Source organism: Cyanistes caeruleus, unplaced genomic scaffold (genome assembly GCF_971803275.1).
Source record: "Cyanistes caeruleus unplaced genomic scaffold, bCyaCae1.hap1.1 HAP1_SCAFFOLD_157, whole genome shotgun sequence".
NCBI lineage: Eukaryota > Metazoa > Chordata > Aves > Passeriformes > Paridae > Cyanistes > Cyanistes caeruleus.
In genome coordinates, this window is record NW_028255949.1 from 242488 (window position 1) to 254505 (window position 12018).

A 12018-nucleotide genomic window follows, 5' to 3' on the forward strand; every position below is an offset into this window, starting at 1 on the left:
CAGGGAGCAGGTGGCAACAAGGTGACAGGGGTAGGCTTGGAGCAGGGTGAATGAAGAGCGTGCTGGCACAAGGAGCCAAGGGTTGTGTTGTGGCCGTTGCTGGATGCTGGAAGTTCTAGCTGGAGCGTGCACTGTGACATCACCGCCAGGAGTTCAGGCCCAGGCTGAAGTGGACAACGGAGACCGTAGAATGAATGATGGAATCCCTGGGTGCTTGGGTGAGGAGACCTTCCCTTTGCCCCCCGAAATAAATCCACCTTAGCTCTGTCGAATGGAGGGGTCAGAGAGGCTCCTCGAGACCGAGAAAAGACCAAAAGGGTGCTGCTTCTCCCTCCGGGGGATCAGAAGATGTTTATTCTGGCTAGCTGCCAGAGAGAGAAGAGGCCGGGTTACTCTTTCCCGGACTCTTTCAAACCTCGGGAGAGGGGCAGAGGGATATATAGCACCAACCAATGGGGTAACGTTTTAGGGATAAGGGAGGGGAGGGGAAAAACACGTCACAGAGAAACACAGTAACTCCCAGAAATATGCACTACCACATCTGCCCCTACTTTAACATATGTAATTAAATGAAAGGTAATGAGCTTATACTACTTACTGACCCGAAGTGGCCCATCAATTCCCATTTGTAGGTTGGTGAGGGTTACTCCGGTCTGCCAACTCTATATGGTTGACATCTGAGGTAGTTGAGACTAGCTTAACTATGCTTCTGTACAGTATTTTGCTTAGCACTCCAAACACTAACACCGTCAGCAAAACAATGACTAGCAGTGACAGAATAGTTTTCACTACTGAAGCCCACCACCCCGAGAGCCCCCAGTTCTTAAACAGTCCATTGAACCAGTCATCAGCTTCTTGCTTGACTTGTCCGATCATGCTTTTCATCTCTCGGAGAGTGGCATGGATGTTAGGAGCCTTCGATGTTAGATCCATACAGCAAAGACCTTCAAACTCTTGGCACTCGTGCCCGTGGAGCAATAGGAGAAAGTCTATTGCAGCACGGTTTTGAAGTGTCGCCTGCCTGGTAATTTCCTCATCTTCTAGGAGGGCACTTATGGCATTGGATGTTAAATTCGCTTGTTTTACTACCCAGCATTCTAGGTGTCCCAATTCACCTAGGGCTTTAGCTGCAGCTACCCAGGGAAGAAAAATGGATGCAGCAATCCTTTTTGATTTTGACCAATGGAAAATTTCTGAGTCACAATTTTCATCTAATTTTGTAGCACTTCTCTTTTGAATTTTTTTTGGTCAAATTGTTTTTATGGGTCCACTCGCCAATTAATGTTTGATTGGGCGCTAACAGTGACAGACGCCCTATGGTACACGGCCCTCCAAGGAGACGGGATGGAATTCCTGCCCATGCACGGTCCCCACAAATGAGGAACAGTCCTTTGGGGAGGCTTTTGGGATGTGGATGAACTGAAGAGTGCACTTTGATGTAGCTTAGTACATGGCACCACTTTTTTGCTGTGAACCCTTCTCTATGTTGTACTATATGGTGGAATGTTTCTTTATGAGTTGGAGGACTAACTCTAAAGTGTACACAGTATGATGCTGGGGAGGAACCCAGCAACTCTAACTCCTGGGGTTCCTGGGTTGCCTTAGGAAAATGGGGTAGCCACTCCTCGACAGGGTTTCTTAACTCTGCTTCTACATGAGTGCTGTGTAGTTTATTATCTGCCTCAGGAGTCAGTGTACTAAAGCTGTGTGTGAATTCATCATGCTGCAGGGGAATTCCTACCAGGCAGGTAGACATAGGATTTTTTGCTGCTGCGGTCGATAGACATATGTTTTCCTGTTGGAGTGTTTGTGCCAGGGTCACCCAGACGTTTTGACGTGGCTGTGGGACGATCCAGGCTGTTGTCAGGCTGCTCAGTGCGAGCAGGATGACAGCAGGCTTAAGGCTCATCATGGATTTGAGTAAGAGGTAGGTTATTTCTAAAAAAAAGGAAACAGACATTCTTTAAAACATATTTACAGTTACAGTATGCAGGTTTCTTCTTGCTCTCTTCAGCGGCGTCTTCTTTTGGAAGCAACAGCTACTTGCTTCTCTTCTCTTCTTGCTGGTGCTGGATTCTTTGGAATAAAAGGTTTTACCCATTTCTGAGGAATCCATCGGGGGCCTGAAGGGGTGGATACACACGCGTAGCCACGCCCCCAGGTGACAAGTTCATAGGGACCCTTGGTTTGCCAAGTTTCAGGGTCTCTGATTAACACCGGTGGATGCTGTGACAATTTAAACTGATCACTACTGTTAAAATGCCGAGTTACAGGAGGATTCATGTTTTCAAATGAGCAGTTTAGGAAATTAATAGTAAACAGAGCTTTACATAGTTTCTGTTGGGGAGACATCCACACTGCTTCGCTACCTTGCCTGGCTAGGACTTGTTTGAGCGTCTGGTGCGTACGCTCGATTACAGCCTGACCTGTGGGGGAGTGGGGGATGCCAGTTTTATGTTCCACTCCCCACTGCTGGACAAATTCCAGGAACTCCTTGGATTTATACGCTGGGCCATTATCTGTTTTAATTTCTTTAGGGATTCCCAATACAGAAAAGGCCTGTACTAAGTGTTGTTTAGCATGCACAGACTTTTCTCCTGCATGAGCAGAGGCATACACCGCTCCTGAGTATGTATCAATACTCACATGTACATACTTCAGGCGACCAAAACTGGGAATGTGAGTGATATCTGTTTGCCACACTTCACAGCTCTTAAGGCCTCTGGGATTAACCCCGATGCCTAATGATGGCACTGCCTGGAGCTGACAATTGGGACAAGTAGCCACGATGGCTTTGGCTTGATTCCGTGTCAGCTGGAACTGACGAATCAGTCCTGGCACATTTTGATGATATTGCTGGTGACTTATTTTTGCCTGCTGAAACACATCAGGGAGACATACCTTTTCGGCTGGGGCAGCAAGGGAATCAGCCTTCCGGTTCCCCTCAGCGATTTCACCTGGCAATGAGGTGTGCGATCTTATATGCATCACATAGAAAGGTTGTTCTCTATTCGAGACTAAGTAAATCAGTTTTGAAAGCAATCTAAAGAGATGTTCGTTCTCAATGTCCTTGAGAACTGCCTGTTCCGCTCTGGACACCACTCCTGCTACGTAGGCTGAGTCAGTAACTAAATTAATCGGTTCTGAAAATTTTTCAAAGGCTCTCACGACCACAGCTAGTTCAGCTATCTGGGGTGACCCCTCTACAAACTCAACATCAGCTTCCCAAAGCTGAGTCTGTGGATTTCTCCAAGTCATCACCGACTTGTGAGATGTCCCAGATGCATCAGTGAACACTGTGAGAGCTTTGAGTGGCCTCCGGCTCCTTTTCTCACGAGGAATGAGATGGAATTCCTCATGAAACAATTTGTGTGATGGTGCATGAACTGAAATTTGCCCACTATAGCTGTCCAGAGCTAGCTGGAGGTTAGCATTGCTCTGCAGCAGATGCTCAAACATCTCTTTGGTCAGTCTCTCAGGGGAGTTTTTCCCTTCTCCAGAGAGCCTGACTGGGAGGTGAATACACATAAAGTCACAACCTGCCAGTTCCCGCAGCCTTACCCTGGCCTTTTGAATCAGCTGAGCCATCAGCTCTTGTGGCTTGGTGATAGTCTTGGGTCTTTGATGGGAGAGGAAGACCCATTCTATTATTAAGAGTGGGTCTCTCTGCCCTTCATCCCATTGGAATATTAACCCATGTAGGTGTGGCAATTTTCCCAGGACAATAAATTTGAAAGGCAGCTCAGGTTTGAAGCGGTGTGCCTGTCTTTCTGTCAAGGCCTTTTGTGCCTTTTCAATTACAGTTTTTGCTTCTGGAGTTAGCACTCTGGGAGACAGTAACTCTCTCTCCCCTTTTAATAAATTGAGTAGGGGGCCCAGGTCTTCATTGGTGAGACCTAGCCAGGGTCTGACCCAGTTTAGTGACCCGCATAGAGAATGAAGATCTGCTAGAGTTTTAGGATTACCAATAATTTCCAATTTTTGTGGAACAACAGTCCATGCTGTAATTTGCAGGCCCAGATATTTCCAAGGTGGCATCCTCTGAACTTTGTCTTCCTGCAATTGGAATCCAGCAGAGGTTAAAACTTTAACCACTAGGTCAAGGGTGTCTTTCAGTATGTTGTTATTGGGACAGCATATTAAAATATCGTCCATATAATGCAAAATGATAGCCTCTCTCTTTTCAGCACGCACTGAGGACAGCAATGACCCCACATACCACTGGCAGATGAAGGGGCTGGCTTTCATCCCCTGAGGTAATACTGTCCAGTGGTACCGTTTCATTGGGGCTTCCCTGTTAATGGTAGGAATGGAAAAGGCAAACCTTGGTGCATCCTCTGGATGCAGGGGAATTTGAAAAAAGCAATCTTTAATATCCAGTACTGCTAGTAGCCAATCTTGTGGTAGCATGGTTGGGGAGGGCATTCCTGGTTGGAGAGATCCCATGTCTTGTATTTTTTTGTTTATTTCTCTTAAATCTTGAAGGAGACGCCATTTATCTTTCCCTGGCTTTTTTATTACAAACACCGGGGAATTCCAAGGGCTGGTTGTTTCTACTATGTGTCCCTTAGCCAATTCTTCTTCTACTAATTTTTCTAGCGCCCCAAGTTTTTGTTTGCTGAGAGGCCACTGGTTCACCCAAATTGGATCATTATCTAGCCAAGATAATTTTTGGACAGGACGCTGTACAGTGGCCCCTATCAAAAATCCTGAGGTGTCTCAGGAATAGTGAGTTTTACCCCCCACTGCAACATGGTATCTCTCCCCCACAGGGGGCACTTGTAGTCAATTACAAAAGGTCGGACACTAGCAATCCTACCATCCGGACCTTCGATCTGGACGATATCTCTAGCAATTTTTGCCAGTTTCATCCCTCCAACACCTTGTATTTTTCCTGCCACTGGTTGTAGTTCCCAGTGTGATGGCCACACCTTTTCCGGTATGATGGTCACATCTGCCCCAGTGTCAATTAACCCTTCTACATGGAGATGTTCTGATTTATGTGTTAAATTGCATCCTATAATAGGCTTGTTTTCACCCACTACTTCTGCCCAGTAAACTCCCGGTGCTTTGTCATCTACTGGGACTTCTGTTGGAACAGGGATTACCTGGGCTATTACCTGCCCTTTGTCTATATAGAAAGGTGGTTGGGGGCACCTAGCTAAGAGAGTGAGGTGTGTTAGACCTCCCGTGATTGTCATGGGAGCCACCTCAATCTCTATTGGTGTGTGTGCTGTGTCTCCAATAACAAAATACCTACTATCCAGTCCAGCCAGGTCTTGTGAATTATCCTGCAAATCTACTCCCACGACAGTCCAGCGGTCAGATCTGAAACAAAAAGCTTTAGAAGTTACAAGTCTGAATCGCTTTTGCGGTTGCCAGACCTTATTAGGCAAACGTTTTTCACAATTATAGTTTTGCAGTTTTTCACCCCCCTTCTCCCTTTTTATTAAAGGACAGAGATTCGTTTCCACTTCATTTATGTCTGCACGCTGAGTGGATAAGCGCTGTGATGTAAGTTTTTTGGCAAGCTGGTATCCATGTGTTTCTGTTGTTTTAAAGGACAGTTTTTAGCAAAGTGTCCTGGTTTTCTGCAATAAAAACAAATTCGCTGTTGCTGGTCAGGCGTCATCTGTTCATTCCTTGTCTCAGATGAAACTGCAGCAACAGGTCTTGGGGTGGTCCAGGGAGGTCTCTTTTCCTGCGAAAACATCTCTGCTTTCCTTGCACAGGCCGCTGACATCTGTGCCAGGGTCGGAGGGGGATCCACAGGCAAACCTAAAATAATTCTACGGCAAGATTCATTAGCATTTCTCTGAGCAAGTTCCTTGACTAACTCTGTCTGTACCACAGGGTCTTCTACCTGACGGGAGACTTGTTCCCTTAATCGGTCTAAGAATTGCAGGAATCCTTCTGAGGGCATTTGTTTTACATTAATATAACTGCCCTTAGTGTCAGCTGTAGGTAGCTGTGTGAAAGCCTTTTCTGCAGCTGTAGTGATTTTATCTATCACAACTTTTGGCAATGCCCTAGTTTGGTCTTCAGGTTTTTCCCATACTCCTTCACCACATAAATGCTCTAAAGTAACACGATTATTTAATAAATCTACATATTGGGGATTAGTTTTTAATAACTCCACCAGTATGTTTTTTAGAAACCGCTTCCATGTGTTTTCCCATAATTCAAATTCAGATGGTGTAAGCAAACACTTAAAAAGATCTTTAATATCTGTAGGAACTAAATCATTTGAAGTTAATGTTGTTTTAACAATGCTTTTAAATATTTCACTATTACGGCCAAATTCTCTTTGCACCTTGTAAATTTCTTTTTTGTCTTGGTATGAAAACGGTTTGTAAGTACGGTTTTGAGGTCTTGCTCCAATAAAGGTCACCGGAGCAGCAGTAGGGAAAAAGGCTGAGTTAAAACCATTTTGTTTTCCATCCCCAGTTGTACTGACTTGGGAGGGGGGAGAGGCTTGTCCTGCTGGGACATCGGGGAAGCCCGTATTCCCCCATCCCCCAGGGGCACCATGTGGCTCCACACTGGGAGCAGGCTGTGAGGTTCCACCCCTCCATCCCCCGGGGCGTCCCCCGGGGCCATCAGGGCAATTTGCAGCAGCGCAACCACACCCGCCTTTGGAATGTGGTGAGGCAACCTCACCTCCCTGCTCGGTCTCGGCCCCGCCCCCCGGACCGTGGGAACTGGGCGGGGCCCCGCCCCTCAGCCCCCACTCGGCTCCGCCCCCAGACCCGCCCCCCAGACCGTGGGAACTGGGCGGGGCCCCGCCCCTCAGCCCCCACTCGGCTCCGCCCCCAGACCCGCCCCCCAGACCGTGGGAAATGGGAGGGGCTCCGCCCCTCACCCCCCCTTCGGCCCAGCCCCCAGCCCCGCCTCCGGTTTCCGCCCCATCTCCGCCCCCAGCCCCGCCCCCGCAGGAGCCGGGCGGGGGGGCACTCGCCCCCACGCCGGGCTTCAGGGTTCCACCCCCCCCCATGTCGGGTCTCGGGGTCTCCCCCCCCGCCATGCCGGGTCTCGGGGTCTCCCCCCACCCCACGTCGGGTCCGGGAGGCTGGCACCCCCCCATCGGGGGGCAGAGCCGGGACACCCTTCTCCCTGACCCTCTGCAGGAGCAAGGGGTGTAACTCTCTCCCTCCCCGCTCTTCCTCCCCACGGGACAGGGGCCGGAGGAACAGGGAATAGGGTTGCAGCCTCGGGGGGTAGGGTCATAGGGTGGGGCCAGGCAGGGCTGGGGGGGATTATGGGTAGGAGAAAGGGGATACACAGGAAGATTCACCATGTGGCCGGCTAACACGTGGCCGGCGCCATCTTGGCTCTGCACATGTTCTTGAGTAAATTCAGCAGAGCTCTCCCCTCCTTGCAGGGAGGATTTAAAGCTATATTTTTCAGGGTTTTCTGCGGGGAGGGAAGGGTACAGGCAGTTTTTGTCTGCTTGTAATGCTTGGGACAAGCGTTCCTGTGGAGGTGCCGAGGGAAGGTAAGAGGAGGAGAAAGCCGGAAGCTTCTTCCTCTGTAATATGGTTTTCCGAATTAAAAGGAAAAGGGGGAGGAAATCACCAGCTGTGCTGTCCCCCGATTCAACTTGCACAGTAAGGGCTTGACCAACTTTTTCCCAGTCAGGCAGGGAATCAACATTTAAATCCGGAAAATGCAAAAAAACCCATTTTACTAATTTCTTCAGCTTATTTTTTGAGAAATTGATATTTCCAGCTTTTAAAATATTCTTAATAAGGGAATATTTATTCCTTTCCTGTGTAGACAAAAGAGTATCCATGGCTAATCTTAAGGCTTTACTACACAGGTTGGTCTAACCCTTTTTTTATCTCCAAAAAAGCAGAAAAGATCCAAACTGCAGTCAGGGTTTAAAAACCACCGCGGAGCCCAGGACCTGCTGCCGGTGCACTCCCCCCCCACTCCACGTGGACTCCTCTGGTCCCGATACCAGGGAGAGGCTTTGCCAGCAGCACTACCACCACCGTGCCCCGCAAAAACACCTACAACAACTGCCGGATTTCTCACACCCCCCGCGACCCCCCCAGTACCTGTTTCCTGAAGGATGCGCGGTGTTCGAAGAAAAGAAAAAAGTCTCAGTCCGAGTTGACTCGTGTAGTCCGCGAGCTACCAACTCGACCCTCGTCAGAAAAACTGCGAGGTAGATGGCTATCCCTAGGCTTGTTAAAACACCCGTGGGGTGTTTTCCAGCCGTCCGGAGGGGTTTTAAAGCCCCACACGATGGGCGCCACCTGAGGAGACCTTCCCTTTGCCCCCCGAAGTAAATCCACGCTAGCTCTGTCGAATGGAGGGGTCAGAGAGGCTCCTCGAGACCGAGAAAAGACCAAAAGGGTGCTGCTTCTCCCTCCGGGGGATCAGAAGATGTTTATTCTGGCTAGCTGCCAGAGAGAGAAGAGGCCGGGTTACTCTTTCCCGGACTCTTTCAAACCTCGGGAGAGGGGCGGGGGGATATATAGCACCAACCAATGGGGTAACGTTTTAGGGATAAGGGAGGGGAGGGGAAAAACACGTCACAGAGAAACACAGTAACTCCCAGAAATATGCACTACCACACTTGGGCTTGGAAGGGACCCTAAAGACCATCTTGTTCCAAGCGGAGCAATCTTCGCCCAGAATAGGTTGCTCAGAGCCCCGCTCCCAGCTGGCCTTGGATGTTGCCAAGGATGGAGCATCCCCAGCCTCTGTGCACAGCCTGGGCCAGTGGCCCAGCAGCCGGAGTGGAAAAGAGCAGCTTCATTAGATCCAACTTCAAGCTCAGTCCTGCAGTTGAAAGGCTTCTCCTCTCTGTGCCCATCTTTCCTAGAGCTGCAGGGAGGCCTCGCCAGCCCCCTTCTCTTTCCAGGCTGAGCATCCCCAGCCCCACACGGACAGCAGTCCGATGCGTGGCAGTCAAGGCTAAAGGGTAGCAAATGGCTACATCAGGAAGTGAGAGATGGAAGCTTTTGGAGATGGAAGCTTTACCTCTAAATGTAGAAAAGAAAGCAAAGTGGAGGGGGAAATGGTGGGACTCTGGCTCTGTTCTAACTGGCGAAGATTTTCTTTTCTTCTTTTCTGTCGTGCTAACCCAAGTTTTGTTGTTTGAAAGGAGGTTTAGCAAAATATCCATCGTCTTCTCCACTGCTGAAACACTGAACAACACCTGGGCAGGCTGAGGATGCAGAGCAAAACCTGCAAATATCTACTGCTGATCGTGATCCTGGGGAATGCAGCTAAAGCCAGCCAAAGGCAATTTCTGGAAAGTCAAGCCTGTTTTACGTTTTCTGGAGTTTGGTTGTGCCAACTTCACCAGTCATTTCTAAAAAAGGAAAAGAAACTCCAAGCAAAACAGAGAAAAACACAAAGAAACCAACCCAAAGAAGCCAATCAAACAAACGGATAAAACACCCCCAATCAAACCAAAGGCAATGAGAAGTTAGGATTAGTTGTAAGGATATCACAGCAGGCGAATGGCTGCTTCCTACTTGGATCACCATCCAAAGCCACCTAGAACAACTTGTCCAAAACATATCCAACAGGAGAAATGGAAAAAGTGATCCATGGCAGCTCTGCATTGTGGTGAAGGATGAGCATGCAGTGGTCCAGATGCAGCATTGCCCACCCTCCAGGCTGCTGTTTGCTCTGCTGAAAGACTCTTGCAGGACTGTGGCCCCTCTCCATGCAATGGAAATCATTGCCACAGCTCTCAGTTGAGGCACTGGCATTTCCAGAGCCAGATTCAGGCACAATCCTACTGCCTGCTGAGCATCTGGGAAAGCTGCTGAGCATCTTCAGGCCTAGAAGCACAAAAGAGCTCAGGCTCTCCCCGAACTGGGTTTTCAGGGCAGCTTTCCATATCTCTGCAAGATTTCTTCATCCCTCAACACGTCTGACTTTATGGCCAACGATGCATTTGGGTTTCTTTCGTCCTCTTGTGTGCCCGTGAGTAACCTTCCACGTGGATGAAGGAGATTGTGTACAGGACAATTGATTGCGGCATTGCCATTTGGCTTCACTGTCACTCAGTTGAACACGGTCCTTATCTAAGAAGGACTTCCAAGAAATGGGTAGGAGTTTTGGCTGTGAGAGGAGCAGAAAGCACATTTTCTACAGCAAATTGCTAGCTGATGCACTTTCCTCCCTGCCAAAATAGTGATTGCCATTCATCTTCCTGGGAAGAATGTAAAGACCCATTCAGAGATGCCAGGTTCAGCTGGCCTGTGGCTTTGTGTACCTCATTTCACATGTCCAGTTTCAAGGGCCACTAAAAGAGGCTCATGTTTGCCTTGCTACCCACAAGTGCTGTAGGTATTTCCAGGAGAAGAGGGAAAACATCGCTGTCCTGTGGTGTGGTAGAAATGCCACCACAACTGTGATTGTGTGAGCAAAGACAGCCAGTGCTTTTTGGGGCAGCAGCAGCAGCTGAGAGTGTTGCAGAGCGGTTTTGATACCCTTTTAAGAGTCCTGCAAGCGTTGTTCCCGAAACAACCCACAGCTTTGCAAATGTGCCCGAAGAAAATGCAAAGAGAACTGGGGTGTGAAAATCAAAGACTGTTTATCTGTAGAAGAAAAGGAACAAGAATGAACTACACCACATATTTACACTGTAAGAATATTGGTAACAACAACAACAACAACAACAACAACAAACTATAGAACCTATTTACCTGAGAAGAGATCTAACAAAACTCTATGAAACGTATTTACAGACAACTTAAACAAACTCTAAAACCTCTATCCTGAACACAACAACTGTAAAACGTATGTACAGCAGGGTGGCATCTGTGTCTGTGATGTCCCTAAGTCCTGGAAGAAAAACAAGTAGCACGGTCAATGCAGTCAGGCACGGAAGGGTGTTCCATGTGCTGCCGGGCTGGGACACTGGCCCATTGGGACTCTGCTGCCAGAAGGGAGCCTGGCTGGGGGCTGTGGCCCAGGCACTGGAACAGGGCTTGTGTGGCCCACAGCAAGCCCAGGCCAGGCCAGGGATGGCCAGCAGAATCCAGTGCATGGGCTAGCGTGTCCCTGAGCAGGGAGTGCCCAGCCCGGCCCCAGGCTGGCAGCAGGGGACCCACTCTGCCTGTGGGGAGCACCTGCCTGTTCTGCTGCTGGCATCGGTCTTCATCCCAAGACCATGTCTTCCTCCTTGTCTTTTAGATCAATATCCATCTCTTCAATATAATCTTTCGTTTCCACCTCCATCTCTTCCTCTGTCTCGTACATATCCACATCCATCTCTTCCTCTCCAGTATCCTCTCCGTCCACTTCCATGGCTTCTTCTCTATCAGTCTGTGTATCGACGTCCGTCTCCTCCTCTCGGTCTGTGCCAGCCTGCAGAGGTAGCAAAATTTCCCACCCTGTCCCACAGAGCTCCAGCCCAGCCAGGCAGCTGCGGGGTGTCCGCCTCCGTGGAATAGTACCATACCTCTTTTGGAACAAATGCAGACATCCTGCAGGGATGGAGAGCAAAATCCAAGCGATGGGGAGCTTTGGGGACTGCTGGGGGAATCAGGGAGCAGGTGGCAACAAGGTGACAGGGGTAGGCTTGGAGCAGGGTGAATGAAGAGCGTGCTGGCACAAGGAGCCAAGGGTTGTGTTGTGGCCGTTGCTGGATGCTGGAAGTTCTAGCTGGAGCGTGCACTGTGACATCACCGCCAGGAGTTCAGGCCCAGGCTGAAGTGGACAACGGAGACCGTAGAATGAATGATGGAATCCCTGGGTGCTTGGGTGAGGAGACCTTCCCTTTGCCCCCCGAAGTAAATCCACGCTAGCTCTGTCGAATGGAGGGGTCAGAGAGGCTCCTCGAGACCGAGAAAAGACCAAAAGGGTGCTGCTTCTCCCTCCGGGGGATCAGAAGATGTTTATTCTGGTTAGCTGCCAGAGAGAGAAGAGGCCGGGTTACTCTTTCCCGGACTCTTTCAAACCTCGGGAGAGGGGCGGGGGGATATATAGCACCAACCAATGGGGTAACGTTTTAGGGATAAGGGAGGGGAGGGGAAAAACACGTCACAG

The 12018-nt window shown here is 49.3% G+C and overlaps 1 pseudogene; it reads right to left on the reverse strand.

The window, feature by feature from the left end:
• Window positions 1-587: 587 nt before the first annotated feature.
• On the reverse strand, window positions 588-2042 carry LOC147645850 (uncharacterized; annotated as a pseudogene).
• Window positions 2043-12018: the final 9976 nt, after the last annotated feature.